Below are 17,290 nucleotides of genomic sequence, written 5' to 3'. Positions count from 1 at the left end.
TATGAATGAAAAATCTACAATTGAGAGCACCTATCTCTTAGTAAGTCACTCTGGTATGAATTAGACCCATTAAACTTCTAGGTATAAAAAAAAAGAACATTTTATATTAGGATTTAGTGATAAACTTTTAAGTAATTAATATACGTAATTTTTTACTAGTGGTTTATCTTTTTTTCACAGCTAGAGATTAACCAAATTACGCATTTAAATACTTATTTTATTTTTTACTGATCTTAATTTCTCATGTATTTGATTTACTTTGCAATCTCTTTAAAAGACATAATATTTTGCTCTCAAATTTGTATAAACACTATATAATTGAGACTCGTTATTGGCATCTCTATTGAATATCTTTGTGTATCCTTTTATTTCTTTTTATTCTCATAAAAGACGAGTTGCCACATGCAAATGCAACGGACGTGGATATAAATTATGTGTATTTCATAAAAGAAAACTCATTTTTATTAAGGTCCATTATAATGTGTATCTCTTGAGAAATTCTACGGAATTCGGCCACCCTCAGGTATCGTGAGGATACATTAATAAATTAGCTGAAATGGATATGAACGGGATTATTTAGGACTCCTATAGTGGATCATAATTGTGTATCATGAAAGAATCTAATTAGCTTTTTTATCATTATATTATTATGAGAAGTGATCAAAAATTTCCGCATCTTCACTTGTATGTCAAATTATCTGGAGATACTTGACGCAGAAATAATCACTCTATATGCGAATTTTCTGATATTTGAGAAACCCTATGTACATATCATTTAAAATATCGGGGAAAAGGAATTTATGGATGGTAAGGTATGGACTATGGAGCCTCAGCATGAAGGCACCACCACAAATAATAATTAATTAGAACTCCTTTATTAAATGTCCTATGCCATGATTTGTCTATATATATGGTGTTGAGGGTACGGTTTAGATCACCTAATTGATTGATATAGTTGAATACACGAAAGCGTGATTCACAATGAACAAATATGTGTATATATATATATATATATATATATATATACACAAATTTATATATAGTACTTTTTCATCGAAAGAATCATAATATATATATATATATATATATATATGTATGTGGATATATATAAGTATGATTTAAATTGTTGCCGTATATACAAGGCAAGAGACGATTAAAGACATGTTTTATTATGTCCCCGTTACCCTGAAAAGCGAAGCACACATTGGAACTGGAAATTGTATACAATTATTTTTTCTTTCAGTGACCTTCTTATGATATTATTTGACGATCACTTTATCATATATCATATATTATTTACTAAAATATTTATTAATTATTTTCATAGATAAGTTTTACAATTATTTTTCAGTGTGAACTTTGGTATCCGAAAGTTCAATTTAGTCCTGACTAATCCAATCAGGCTGGATCAGCCCACTAAGGGGTAAAGTTCTCCAAGCATAGATTTTCTGAATTCACAAGGGCTTGGACCCGAGAGCTTACTCAAGCAAAACAAGCGTCGAACCGCTTGAATCAAACCATATTGATAAGTTTTACAATTTTATTAAATTAAATGAAACCAATTAGTACAGAATTCCAATGAAAGTTTTACAATGCAGCTCGCATGTCGAGGAAGAAATTAAATATGTACCAAATTTACCCACTTGCTGTGTTTAGCTCTTGCAAGAAACTGTGAATGAAATAAGAATAACTGGTCCTATCTAGAAAATCCATAAATATTGGTAGCAAGAAATTCTTTAAAAAAAAAAAGAAAAGAAACTGATATATTTTAGTTCTTACCTTCAAAAGTTCAGTTGCTTTATCTAATAATCACGGCACAACGATATATATATATATATATATATATGTATTATATAAAACATATAAAGTTGTATATTTTAGACTTTATAAAGGGAGAGTTTGGCTTGGTTTGCATGCTCTTGCAAATTTCTTTGCTTTTTTTTTTATATACTTTATTAGTTTGATTTATTATATATATATATATTATTTAATATTTAATTAATAAAAAAGCAAAAGATAGAAATGTTGTCCTTTAGCCAACCTTTTATATTAGGCATAAATTATAGAAAAAGATGAATGAATTATTTAAATCATGAAATAGTAGTCACTGTTTTTTTGTATTATTTTCTAAAATTAAGGAAAATTTCTTTCCAATTTTAATATTTTTTTCTTAATTCATTAGATTATTGTAAATATTTTGTGATATTTTGTTAATATTTTCATAAAACATTGAGTCGTGTCTTGCATTGGCCACATTCTATCAACTCATTATTGACTAAGACAACACATTGGCCATCTAAACCTCTTAAGATTAAGCTCTTGATGTTAAATTTTTCACAATTAGTTGTATCAATTATGCAATCTAAATATACTAATTGACATGTGATATTAAAACACCATAATATGTATAGATAATAACACCATCCCGTGCATGCACAGCCACCAACGCTAGTATATATATAATGCGACATAGCTGATCCGAATCATACGGAAACATCCTATAGTTTTGAATTTTTAACTTTTTCGTGCTCAAGACCGACGATCCACCAAATTAAAGTGAGAGGGAATCACTGATTCAACTTTAATTTTCCTTTCTCCTCGTCTGAGAAGAGAAGCGCGAAGTGATCGACCTCGAATGACTAGATAAGACTGTGATTTTCGTCAAGCTCAATGAAGTCAAGTCCTGCAGGTGCTACAAATGATACCGTACATTTAGCTAACAAATATATATTTACTAGGCCATTAAACTCGTTTGTAAAAAAAAAAATTATTATGAAATGTTAGATATTAAAAGAAGTTATTAATATTGGCCATTTATAGTTTACATTAATATAAAGAAAATTGTTTTTATACTATATACACTTTAATACGATAAATTTCATACCGATGCAAGATAAAATTAATTTAAGAGCTTACAAGCAAATCGTTTATGTAAAATATTTCATATACATTATCTCAATTAATTATCAATTCAATTTATAAAATAATCATCATTAAAATAAAAAAATACAAAATTCCTAACTTTTGAAAGAAAGATTAATAATCATAGAGTATTCGCAATTGTCTTTTTCTCACTCATATTTCATGTATTAATTTTAGATAAAATTATTAATCACTTAGATGAGAGATTACCTTAATTTACTTTTATGAGGCTAATAATGATTATAAAACTAATTCACGAAAGTTAAAAAAAAATAATCATAAAATCCAAAAATACCAAATTCCTAACTTTTGAAAAAAATATTAATAATCAAAGAGCCTATAAAATTTTTATATTAAGCATCCGTGTTTTTTTCTCACTCATATTTCATGTATTAATTTTTTAGATAAAATGACTAATTACTTCGATGAGAGATTAATTTAATTTAACTTTTATGAGGCTCATAATTATTACTAAAATTAATTTAGGAAAGTTTAATAATTCTTAGTTTCTTTAAAATTATGTATTTATTTACTAATAAGATAGCAATTACTTATAAAAATAATAATAAGTGATAAGAATTATACTTTACTGTTTATTATGGGTATATTCTCTTTAATTACAATAATAAGTAATATTATTCAATTTTTATATAACATGTTAATTTATTAAGACATTTACTACTCTACCCTTATTTAATAGAGATATTTACAATTTAACCCATATTTAATAGGATAGGATACAACTTTATACATATAGTACTTTTTTACCTATCCACTACACGAGTTATTTTTATTTATATTTATTCATGATTTTATTTTATCTTGAATTTTATTTTATTTTCTCCATGAAGTAAATATTATGTACAAAAATAATTCTGTAAGGGTGATTTTCATTTTTATTTTTATCGTGAATTTTGTTTTATCATGGATTTTACTTTTATTTTCTCCATAGATTAAATATTATATACAACAACTTATATAATCAAAGAAAGAGAATTTTGTCAGTTGGCAGGAAAAAATAAAATATTAACAAAAAATTTATGAAATTCAAGAAATTACTAAAATAGTTAAATCAAAGTAAAATAACGAACTGTTACAATTATGAAATCATAAAATTAATTCAGTTTTATGAAACTACATAGTCCAAAAAATGATATCAAGGACAATAATTTTCTTCTTTGCAACAAATATTACGAATTGAAGAAAGATAAAAGTAGTAAAAAAAATGAAGAATAAAAAGAAAACCAAACAAATTTATAAGATTTTGAAAATAGATTATACAATATTGCATAAAAGCAAACATCCAAGTACTTGTGGCATATATATTAGGACCGTTCAAGAAAAAAATTATATAAAAAGGATTGTGTCCGAGTGTAATTGTATATTCCCATGAGTTTTATAAGGTTAATTCTAGAAAATAAGATGTTATAAAATTTATTTTGTCATTAGATATATGAATTCTGCATAATATTATGTTATGCAAGCATTGCTTGTGGATTATAAGAAACAGAATAGTATATTTTAATAAGATGTTATAAAATAAGGAATCCAAGAGAAATGTATAAATGTCGTTGGAAGCATATATTTTTGCAAATTCCCTATATAATATTTCACATCATCCAACTTTGCTACTTAATATATATTTATTGCAATATTTACTATATGAGATTAGCGTGCTAAATAGACATATTTAAGATATTTACGTAGCTATATCTTGAAGAGATATATGTAGCTAGAAACCAAATAAGTAATTATAAAATAGAAACAAAGATAAAATAAATAATGATTCCTCTTATATTAGAAAATAGGGGATTTCATTCTTATACAAAAATTGATGAAGGTTCAAGGGTGAATTAAAAGTAAAAAATCATTCATATGAACTAAAAACACATAACCAACTTAAACCTATCTCTTGAAGACTCAACCAGCTTAATAGCTTAGGAAAATTAATCATACGGAAGAGTGAATACAGAAAAAAATAATGTATTCAGCACATGTAACAAAATTATACTTGATAGAAACAAACATGGACTCTAATATGGGAAGACTTCATCCTTCTTGTTTTATAATTGACTCCATAACATGCACCACCTTATCTTAAAGTGAAAGCAAAATAAATTATAATAAATAAATACATAAATAAATAAATAAGAAATCTGGGAATTGGAAAGTCAATTACATACCATTGTAGCAGAAAATAGAAAATGGCGAATATCAAATCACGATGTCCCTCTTTGGCATTGAGCTTTTCTAAACCTATTCTTATATATATATATATATGTGTGTGTGTGTGTGACCAAGGATGCAATTGATTGTGGAAATCACTTCCCTTACAAGTATCACGAACTGTAGTCATTATAAAATCCAGTTAATACCAAATTATTGATTTGTAAAAACTGTTACTATAATAAATCAGGAATGACTGTAAATGCTCTAAATATTAAATGTTATAGTATTTATTAAACGGATAAAATGTTGCTATTAAAATATATATATATATATATATATATATATATGTTCACATTCTTTAATTCGAGATATTTCTGCAAAAAATTATAATTCAAGAGAAATTCTTCTATTTAATCTGTAACTATAACTTATCGATATGTGAACCTTTTTTAGATCAAATCAATACATCAATCAGCTATACTTTTACATTTAACACCGAGGCTGAAATTCAGACAAAAGGAAGTCCATTAAATAAAATATATTTTGAAAGTTCAAAAATTATATACTATACACTTTTCAGATATAAAATTTGTTTTCTTTTTTCTCAAAAAAAATCATTCTATGGTAAAGATCAAGCTTGCCTTTCTAACTTTCTTTTCTTGAAACTAATTTCATATAAATTAGACGTAAATTATCCTTAATTCATAAAATTCATTTTCGTTAGTAAAATATATATCTATATCTATATAATATGTACATATTAGTCAAATATATTGTAATTAAATGGGAATTGATTAACAATTACAAATTATTCAAAAGTACTTAGATATAGATTTACTTTTCTAACCCTACGATATTATGACATTTACCTTTATGACCTATTTATTAGTTGGGTTACTATTATATATACATATATAGATTAACATATATGAAAAAAATCCTAATAACTAATAAATGGGCACGAGTAGTCCCACTGGGTATCGAACTTGCAACTTATTGGTTACCATAATTGATTTTTATTTTTACTGCCACTAAATATAATTAGTCTACATCACAATCTTATCATAACAACAACATATGTAGTTTGTAACTTTCCAATTCCAAATGCATGGGAATCTTATGTGACCTCTCTGTTGAATCCATCAATAAACATAATACATTGTTTATCAATGAATATTTATTGAATCATTGATAATGAGCTTATGATCCTTTTCTTGTTTGTAGCTTTCTTAATTATTATCGAGAATCAAGAATGATCGATCTCTTGTTCTTGAAGCAAAAGAAAAGAAAAAGGGCACGTAGGCATTTGGTGGATTGTGAAAGCGAAGGGTGACAAAGAAAAGAGCACCCCAACTCCACATTTTGCGGCATCTTATATTATATTTTCACTTGCACCAAAAAATTATATATATATATATATATATTATATCTTTTCATTAAAATTAATATATATATATATATATATCTATTATATTTTCACATTAGAATTAATTATAATTCTTTTTCTTTTTCATCTTTTTCCCCAATCGTGCAAAGGAAGTGGGCTCCATGTTACATTTTCTGCATTTTTCCCGAGTCAGTCAATCTCCCTGGTCTCACATCGTATCTTTCCCCATGGACCGACCAACCAAAAGAGAGAGAGATAGATGAGAGACAAAAATCACTGCTTTTTTTTTTCAAATTTATCATCGATGATATATGTGGTTTTTTTTTAGGAAAAAAAAAATTAAGGTGCAATTATCAAAAGTAGTTGTATGGTGCAATCAAATATTATACCGACGTACCATCAGAGGTGGTGGCCTAATGGTTCCAAGCTCACTCCCATGTGGTTTGGAGACCCCCAGATCTTGAGTTCAAATCCCCCCGAGGACATATACTAGGGCAGGGCTCTTTGGCTTGGATCTGGGGTCATCTCCGGCTTCTGTGAACTATACTAGGCCCCTGGTCGTGTTACACTAACATGGCCAATGCTTGCGCTAGTTGTTCAGTTCGTCTGATATGTTCGCGGTTAAACACGAGAGACCGAATATTGCATAGCGGGGGGCGGCAAGGTTGCCATCACTGTTACCCACCATATTACTTATCGAAAAATATTATATCGACGTGGATTGGTTTTAAGAGGTTCAGTGATTGTATCCTTTGAACTAGGTCTAGAGTTCGAGTCTTGTAAGTGAAAAAATCTATGCATAAAGCGTTTTATCTTTTAGTGAGCCGATCCAGCTTAAACTAGATTAGTTAGAGCACACTGAAATCTCGGATATCATACACATTCAAAAAGAATTATGTAAAATTTTCTCAAAATTCATGCAATTTTTTTTTCGGGTACAAGGGAGGCCCATGGGTCTAGTGTATTGAAATAGAAATCCTAAATATCTAATAAAGGGGGACGGGTAGTCTCACTGGGTATCGAACCTGAAATCTCTTGGTCACCAGGCGAGAGGTGCATCACTGTGCTATTCCCTATCTTGATCAAAATTCAAAGTTCATGCAATTTGGAATGGGAATGAGAGCACAAAAGATACCCCACGTCAATGTAAGCATGAGCACTACGTAAAATAGGTAATATCGATCAACAGGGTACTAAGTCGTGGCACTAGCTCGTCTTCAACCCAAAATTTAAGAAATTTCTAGGTCAGGGTATTATTTGAAAGACTACCAAAACCCTTTTTATTTCGGTTTCTACATCACCTGTTATACCGGGTTCTGCAAAATGCTATTTTCAAAATCTTTTTAGGAATTCATTCTGATGTGTTAGAAATATCATATGATATCCTCATGAAAGAGATTTTGCTTGACCTAACCTAGCAAACTGTGTTTGCAGTCAGCGACTATAACACAGAAACCTGGAACCATGGCAAAGAGGTTCTTATGTGAAGAACATATAAGAACGCAAACAATTTCTCCCGATTTTCGGTTACAAGAGCCCATGGACCTAGTAAAATAAAAGAGAAATACTAATAGCTAATGAATGGGTACAAATAGTACTACTTGATATCAAACTTGTAACTTCTTAGCTGTCAAGCAAGAGTGTACCCCACTGTGTTACACCTATTTTATTCATTATCTCTTTTCTTTTCTTTTTTTCCTTTGCCTACGTGATCAGGACAAAAGGCAAGGCATTCCATTTCTAACTACTTTGCATTATAAAATTTTATTTAGTTGTATAATAATTTTTTTTTGTTACAAAGAAAATACACGAGTCTAGTAAAAATAAAAATATAAACAAAATGAACATGTATAATTCCATTAATAGAAATCGAATCTAAAATTCTTTGTTTATTAAGTAAGAACAAGCTAGTGTCACTGCAATATGCTTCTTTTCTCGAGCATGCTGGCTAAAGCTACTACACAAATCTTCAACGTCTCTAACTAAATTTGACAGTTATGGGGCCAAAACAACCAGAGATTAAAGCGGACAATATCTGTCACTACAGTAAACAAAATGAGACAATATCACCGGCCACACAGAACCAGACATGCTTTTGTGCCTTCTCAGGAATTCAATTCCCCAAAATGGGAACTCCCTATTTCCTTTTTCTACAGTTTAAAGCCAGCCTAATGAACGAACTAAGGAGGCCGGCCCCCCTTGCCAATGTTCTCGAGCACAGGGCCTGTCTCCTTCCTATCTTTCCACGACATCGGTCACGAAGATGCTACCGGCCAAGTCGCAGAATCCGCCGGAAACATCCTAATTCTGGGGAGAGTGCCAACAGAACAAGTGAGAGTATTTATATGAGACATACATTGCTATAGGCCGTGTTTGGTATAAAGAAATGGACATAGAAATATCATGCAGTCGACATGCATTATAATCTCAAGAGAACCCTGCATTGATGCATGAGGCACCACACTACCACTCAAAACACCAAAAAACCAGCAACTCGGACCAAGTCCGAAATTTACAACTGAATGTCTGATAAATGAGATTACGAACATCTAAAGAACTTATACAGTGTTTTTTTTTCCAAATCCTGAAAACTGCGTGCATATGTATATAGGTTTTCTTGTAGTGTGTGTACACAAGACGAGATGATATATGGACATGTAGACATAGTATGTCCTCAATACCTTGAAAAGCCTTTAAAGTAATTGGTTCAGTTCCTCAGCTTCGGCATCTTAAGATGCAGAGTGCCTGTCATTCCCATCAGTTCGAGTGTCTGATTTAGTTGACTTGGATTCTGTGGATTGCTTTGAACTCAAACGTGGATAGCACTTGTTGACTCCGCTGTTCTTGCTTGAGTTAAAAGAGATATTCTGGTTTCACCAAAAAAAGTTTTTTTTTTATATTTTTTTTAAAAGAGAGATATTCTCATTCGTATAATAGGCGTTGATGCCCTGGAAAAGTTCAAAATTTTCGTCATTTGGATCAGTATTAACTAAGGCCGTGGAACCAATGGTTATGGGACCCGAATCCATTAATATGGATCATCAAGCACTTTAGGGATGTGAGAATTGTGTGACAATATAATTCTTTTCTCTTTTCATTTTCTACATGACCTTCTTATTACTAGTGAACGCCACGTCACTATAAGCAGATAATACTAAAATAATAAGAATGATCAGAAGGAATTTCTACTTCGTAAGTTTCTAATTATTTTTTTCTTTCTTATATATTAATTTTGTGAAAAGAGGAGAATCGATTGAATTGAAGGTGATAATCTTTATTGATGTGACAACCGTATATATACAAAATAACTCATTGATACCTACGGTAAGTAAATCAAAAAGGATACTGTATAAACTATACAAAGAATATCCTAAGAATATCCTAGAATATCCTAAGAATACAAGAAGATTCTAATGTAACAAATCTCGGAGAATATGTGGAAATATCTCGGAAATCATATATGTGGAAATATCTCGGAAATCATGGCATATCCCGTAATACTCCCCCTCAAGTTGGAGAATGAGGATCCCGAATTCCCAACTTGCGAAGGAGTAAATGAAAGCGATCTCGACCGAGAGCTTTAGTGAACAAATCTGCCAACTGTGAATGTGTCGATAAATAAGCTGTAGAAATAATGCCTGACAGTATATGATCCCGGATAAAATGGCAATCGATCTCAATATGCTTGGTTCGTTCATGGAATACAGGATTTGCCGCAATATGTAGAGCGGCTTGATTATCGCAGTACAAGAGTGTAGGTCCAGGTACTGTGGCGCCCAAAGAAGATAGAAGACTACGTAACCATATGACCTCACTAACAGTTGCTGCCATAGCTCGGTACTCAGCTTCTGCAGATGATCTGGAGACTGTGGTTTGCTTCTTTGTTTTCCATGATACTGGACTACCACCAAGTGTGATAAAATATCCGGTGACTGATCGTCTAGTCATTGGACAGCTAGCCCAATCGGAATCACAATATGCTACTAAATCCATGGAAGCAGGTCGTAAGAATATTCCCTGTCCCGGTGAGCATTTGAGGTAACGAATGATCCTTAATGCTGCATCCCAGTGATCCTTTCGTGGGTCCTGCATGAACTGGGAGAGGATGTGAACCGAGTAAGACAACTCAGGACGAGTTATGGTCAAATAAATTAGACGACCGATCAGACGACGGTATCTAGTCGGTTCTGATATTGGAGAGCCCGAGTCCGATGATAGACCATGACGTTGTTCCATAGGAAAGTAGGAGGGCTTCGATCCAAGTAAGCCGCACTCATTGATGATGTCGAGTGCATATTTCCTTTGATTAAGAAATAAGCCCTTCTCCATGCGGGTTACTTCTATCCCGAGAAAGTATCTTAAAGACCCCAGGTCTTTAATGCGAAAATGAGTATCAAGATATCTCTTAAGAGATGTACAGTCTTCAGAACTATTCCCAACGACAATCATATCATCCACATAGACTAGTACCGCAAGAAATTTCTTATCCCGCTGTAGTGTAAAGAGAGAATGATCGGCTTCAGACTGAGAGAAACCATAATTGCGTAGGGCACTCGTAAACTTAGAGAACCAATTGCGAGACGCTTGGCGAAGACCATAAAGGGATTTCTGAAGACGACACGCATAACCTGGGCGTCGATGAGAAAATCCCGGGGGTAACTTCATATATACTTCCTCTTCAAGTTCCCCATGAAGAAATGCATTATGGACATCTAGTTGATGCATTTCCCAATTATTAGTTACTGCGAGAGAAAGCAGAACACGTACCGTAACGAGCTTGGCGACGGGTGCAAAAGTTTCATGAAAATCCACACCCTCTATTTGTGTGAATCCTTTTGCTACAAGACGAGCCTTGAAACGTTCAATGCTGCCATCCGCATGACGTTTAATTTTGAATTCTTGCCTTCGGGAACTGGTTCTATTCGCCAAGTATTGTTAGATTCCAAAGCTCGTATTTCAGCCTGCATAGCATTACGCCATCGAGAATCTTGTACTGCTTCTTGGTAGGATCGAGGTTCAACCTCATGGTCCAATGCCGCAGTATATGCAAAATGATAATCAGTAAATTTCGAATATGATAGACATGGCTCAATTGAATAAGACTTACCCGAGAAAGTCGATGAAGTGGGTGTGCTTGAATTGGAGAGGGGGGGCTGAATTTCAACTGTATGGCAAAGAAAATCCTTGTGCCAACTGGGAGGATGTCGATTTCTGTCTGATCTTCGTAACTGAATATTCTGATTAGCTGGAGTACTATCAGCATGGGTAGGAGAAAGAGGCCCAAAATCCATGGGCTGAATCAGTGGACTGTGTACAGAGAAAGGAAGCTGGGCCGCAGAAGGAAGAAGCTGGGCCTCGGAGGAAGTGATCCGGGCCTCGGAGGAAGAGAATTGGGCCTCAGAGGAAGGGAGCTGGACTGCAGGCCGAGCTGGAATATTCTCCAGTTCTGCGGGCCGATGATCAGAAGAAACGGGCTGGACTGCTGAATTAACTTCGGGCTGGGCATGTCCTGATTCATCATTGGGCTGAACTGATATGAATTTATTTTCTAGCTCATAATTCTCCCCCTTGCTTCCATAATCTGAACCGGGCACAAAATCCAAGAACAAGGGTGTGTCATTCTTGTCAATAATTCTATTGTCCAACCTCTCTTGAGAAAAAGGAAATGTGTCCTCAAAAAATTTCACATCCCTAGAGACAAATATTTCTCGTGTTTTCAAATCATATAAGCGCCAACCCTTCTTACCGTATGGGTATCCCACGAAAATACACTTACGTGATCTTTCTCCAAATTTGTCTGTTACGCTTGACCTATTATGTGCGTAGCAAAGACAACCAAATACTCGTAGGTGAGAATAATCAGGTGGCTTATTGAATAACATCTCAAACGGAGTTTTACCCGATAAAATCGATGATGGCGTTATATTGATGAGGTATGCAGCAGTGGTTACACATTCTCCCCAAAATCGTGTTGGAAGACTTGCCTGAAATAAGAGTGCCCGTGCCACGTTTAATATGTGGCGATGTTTCCTTTCTACTCGCCCATTCTGTTGTGGAGTATAGGAACAGGAAGTCTGATGTATGATGCCACGTTGTGAGAAGAAATTTTGTATTTCTTTGGAGAGAAATTCCGACCCATTATCAGTCCGAAGAATTTTCACTGATCTTTCAAACTGATTTTGTACCAGATTGATGAATCCAATTAGGTTATATCTGGCCTCGGCTTTATCACGTAAAGGGTATATCCAAATAGCTCGACTATAGTCATCAACAATTGTCATGAAGTAATAAGCCCCAGAAAGTGATTTAATTTTGTATGGCCCCCATAAATCACAATGAACTAATTGGAATAAATAGCTCGCTTTATTGAGACTTATTGGAAATGGAGAACGAGTTTGCTTTGACCTATAGCAAACATCACAGTCCTTATGACAACTGGAATTAGATGTAATACCCTTAAAAATAAGACGACGTGACGGGTGCCCCAAACGGTTGTGCCAAAGCTCATTATTTTCAAATGTGACTGCGGAAGCTATGACTGACGATGATGACACACGCCGTAAATAGTAGACCCCCCCGACCATTTCACCCACTCCAAACGTCTTCCTCGTGGTGAGGTCCTGTAATAAGCACATGTCACCATGAAAAATCACCCGACAATTAGAATCAGTGGATAATTGAGCAACTGATATTAAATTGCACTCAAAAGATGGAACTAGTATGACATTCGATAAATTGAGATCCCCAGCGATATGAATGTTTCCTTCCTTAGTGGCAAGAATAGAATTGCCATTAGGAAATCGAACCCTGAAATTCTCAATAAGTCGACTAGAATTAAATAAGTCAACCCTTCCTGTCATGTGGCGCGAAGCACCCGTGTCAATAATCCATTGATCATCTGGATTAATGGAAATTAATTTATTACCGACAAGAGGCTCGGCTGAGTGATTATCTCTTCCGACTATGTCCATAAGCTTCTCGAACTGGGCTGTGGACAGCTCTGAAATTTTGCTGGGCTTTGGACCAGAGCTGGCGGCCTGGACTGCATTTGAACGGGCCTGCAGATTACTCTGCCCAGTCGCTGCATAACTCGGCCCATGTTTCTTTTGCTGCTTGGACCCGCCTTTGCCTTTGCTCCTGGGCTCCCAATCCGTGGGCTTTCCGTGAAGTTTCCAGCATGTGCTGCGAGTGTGGCCCATTCGGTCACAGTGATCACAGTAAGGTCGTCCTCCCGATCGTGCGTCGGGTTGATTTGTTCCAGCTCCCTCCTTGACATAATAAACTGCTGCCTCTGGTCCCGACTCATGTCCACGAGCCACAATCTTTTGTCGCTCCTCATGAATCACCATGTAATAAGTTTTGTTAAGAGAATGAAGTATATCAAGACTCAGGATATTGGAGCGCACCATACCGAACTCCGGGTTGAGCCCCATGAGAAATTGATATGCTTTTTCTTTCTCGCGATGTGAAGTCACGAATGCTGCCGCCGCACAAGTACAAGTAGGAGCCGTGAGAAAATTCTCTAGCTCATCCCACAAGACTTTGAGATTGGAATAATACTTTGCGACGGTTTCACCTTCCTGTCTCATCAGACATAAACGAGATTTCAATTCATATATCCTTGCTTCGTTACCTTCCGAAAACCTCTCTTTGAGGTCATCCCAGAGAGTCTTCGCATTTTCGATACATGCGACACTCGATTGCAAATCTTGATCGAGAGTATTGGTTATCCACGCCACGACCATCGAATTGCACATGATCCATTGCAATTCATTGGCATCTCCCTCAGCTAGTTTTTGTACTGAGCCATCGATGAACCCAAGCTTATTCTTTGCTCGAAGTGCATTAGTCATTAGCCTGGACCAAGTGAGATAATTCTCACCATTCAAAGTGCAGGCGATGATCTTGATTCCTAGCGCATCGGATGAGGTGACAGTATAAGGTGAAACAGCGATGATGGATCCCATTCCTACTCCAGTGTTTGCTTCCATGGGATAATTGGAGAATAAGAAACGAATATCAACAAGGATTTGATCGGTTTCAAGGCTTTGATGCTCTGATACCATGTGAAAAGAGGAGAATCGATTGAATTGAAGGTGATAATCTTTATTGATGTGACAACTGTATATATACAAAATAACTCATTGATACCTACGGTAAGTAAATCAAAAAGGATACTGTATAAACTATACAAAGAATATCCTAAGAATATCCTAGAATATCCTAAGAATACAAGAAGATTCTAATGTAACAAATCTCGGAGAATATGTGGAAATATCTCGGAAATCATATATGTGGAAATATCTCGGAAATCATGGCATATCCCGTAATAAATTTGGTGTTTTTTATTCAAAAAATTTGGAGGAGATTATAGGGAAGTTTTGAGAGGAGTTATTTACTAAAGAGTCAATACGTAAGAGAATTGAGAGTCGGGATGAGATTGCGAGAAAAAGGCGAGAAAAGTGGGTCCGAGAAAATAAAAAGGAGAGAGAGAGAGAAAAGTAGGAAAGAGAAAATTGAGTGAAAAGACCTTTATATCATAACCTAGTTAATTCGTAATTGGTTAATAGATTTTTATGATGGGTAATTTCGTCATATCATTACATTTATTTATTAGAATTTCAAGAATTAAAAAAAAGCTTTCTCCCTTTGTAACAGTACTAGACTCGGCGTTGGCATTGCTATCCACGGGAATTATTAATCAATTTACTTAATAAAATAAAAATTGATCTAATAATATAGATAGCTTTTTTTGGCACCTAATGGTATATAGACATTAAATAAATTTTCACTTATATAAGAAGCTTGCGGACCTTGTGCTATGCCTGTCTATTGTAATTTCTTTTATTATTCGTTGAAAATTCCAAGGAAAATTATAATTACTTTTTCATCAGTTTCGAATATATACATATTTTTTCTGTAGAGACGAGGAAGGAATTTTTATTAGCCAAAATTTTAATTTAATAAAACTAGTAACAGAAAGAAAGAAATTACTAGACGAGAGAGAAGAAAGAGACAATCAAGAATTGAACGACATCGAAGAGAGGGTGATAATGTGTCAATGAGTAAATAATATTTGCAAGTTATCACGAAATATAAATTGATTGTCACTATTTATGATAATTCAAGTTAAATTTGTGATAATTTGTTTAAAATGGAAGTTTTCACAATCTATGATAATAATGACTTAATTTGTGATAAGATGACAGAAGTTATCACTAAGTGTTTTGAAGTTATCACAATATAATGAGATTATGACAATTAGTTATCACTAGATATACTTAAATTATCGCCACTAGTGATAATTTGCTACAAGAAAAATTCCCGTTGCTACCGTAGTAGTAACATGGATAAGAGCCGAAATAGGAATGATATTTTGTGATATTGAGAAGTTATCACTAAATATATCAAGATTATCACATGTTGCATTGAGATTATCACTTTTATTGATAAGTTATCAATTTTTATGATAACTCATGAAATTATCACGACTTATGATAATTGAAGTGTATTTCGTGAAAATAATTAAATTATTTCTAAGAAAATCAATGAATTATTTTTATAATTGTTAAAATAATTTTAGTAAATAATTTTTTAATTAATATAGAAACAAAAAATATTGGTTAATTATTTTTTATTAAGCATTGAAATATTAATTGTCATATATTTTTTAATGAAATTATTTTTAAAAAATATTTTATAGTTAATATTACTAATGCTAATTATTCTATAAAATGTATTGAAGTAATCAAAGCAGTGATAGTTATTCAAATATGTGATTTGCTTATTCTTCTCCTTTTTTTTTACTTTTTTATTTCAATTATTTTTATCTCTTCAACATAAAACTATAAAAATATAATATAATTATAATTTAAAAAGGGAAAGAGACGACTGCGACGGGAGGGCTCAGTTCACATCGCTAGCAACCTCCCCCATGTTTGTGGTGGCCAATGATAGATCCTCATAGCGGGGAGAAGAGAGAGAGGGGGGAGATCCTGAGCAGCAGGGGGCCGATATCAACCATCGCCGTCTGGGTGAGCTAGCTACAAGCTCGCTTGAGACGATGGTGGCTGACGCCGGTGCCTCCACCCTAAAACCCTATCCTTCACCGTTCATCGTCTTCGTCTCTTTCTTTTGTATTTTTTTTGGTTTTATTTTTCCTTTTATATAATATAACAGAAAAATTGAAAAAAAAAAGAAGAAGAAGAAGAAGAAGCAGGCAACCGGTAATACCGGCTGCCTGCTTGGACGGCCGAGATGAGGCCTAGATGAGCTGGCCTCATCTGATGGTAGGAAATTCATCCGGGATGGTCAAGGACCGGAGCGGATAAATTTCCTTCCAGAATCAAAATGCATGCATGGGAATCTGTTTATCTGACCTCTCTTGATTCTGTCAATAAATATAATGTATTGTTAATCAATGAATATATATATCAATAATGAGCTTATATGATCCTTTTCTCGATCACTTTTCCTTATCGTATGGACAATTAAGATGGGTATTTTGTTCTTGAAGCAAAAATAAAAGAATGGAAACTTTTGGCATTGGATGATGCACTGTGAAAGCGAAGGGTGACAGTGAGATCATGGGCAATTTCAAATGTTCGTCGGATTCTTTTCTGTGAATTTCGAATCATTTACACTGCAGGTACTAATTAATCGCTCGGTCAGCCGATGACCGTATTCTTGTGGTTAAATAGAATCATTTTGCAATTGGACAAGAGGACTGCTAATCCATGTTGCCTTTTCTTTTCTGCATATTTCCCGAGTCAGTCAAGCTCCTTTCTCCTCTCTATATAATCCTTTTCCTTC

Source organism: Punica granatum, unplaced genomic scaffold (assembly GCF_007655135.1).
Source record: "Punica granatum isolate Tunisia-2019 unplaced genomic scaffold, ASM765513v2 Contig00029, whole genome shotgun sequence".
In the NCBI taxonomy this organism is placed as follows: domain Eukaryota; kingdom Viridiplantae; phylum Streptophyta; class Magnoliopsida; order Myrtales; family Lythraceae; genus Punica; species Punica granatum.
The sequence above is the reverse complement of the archived record's forward strand: the minus strand, read 5'-3'. Positions refer to the sequence as shown.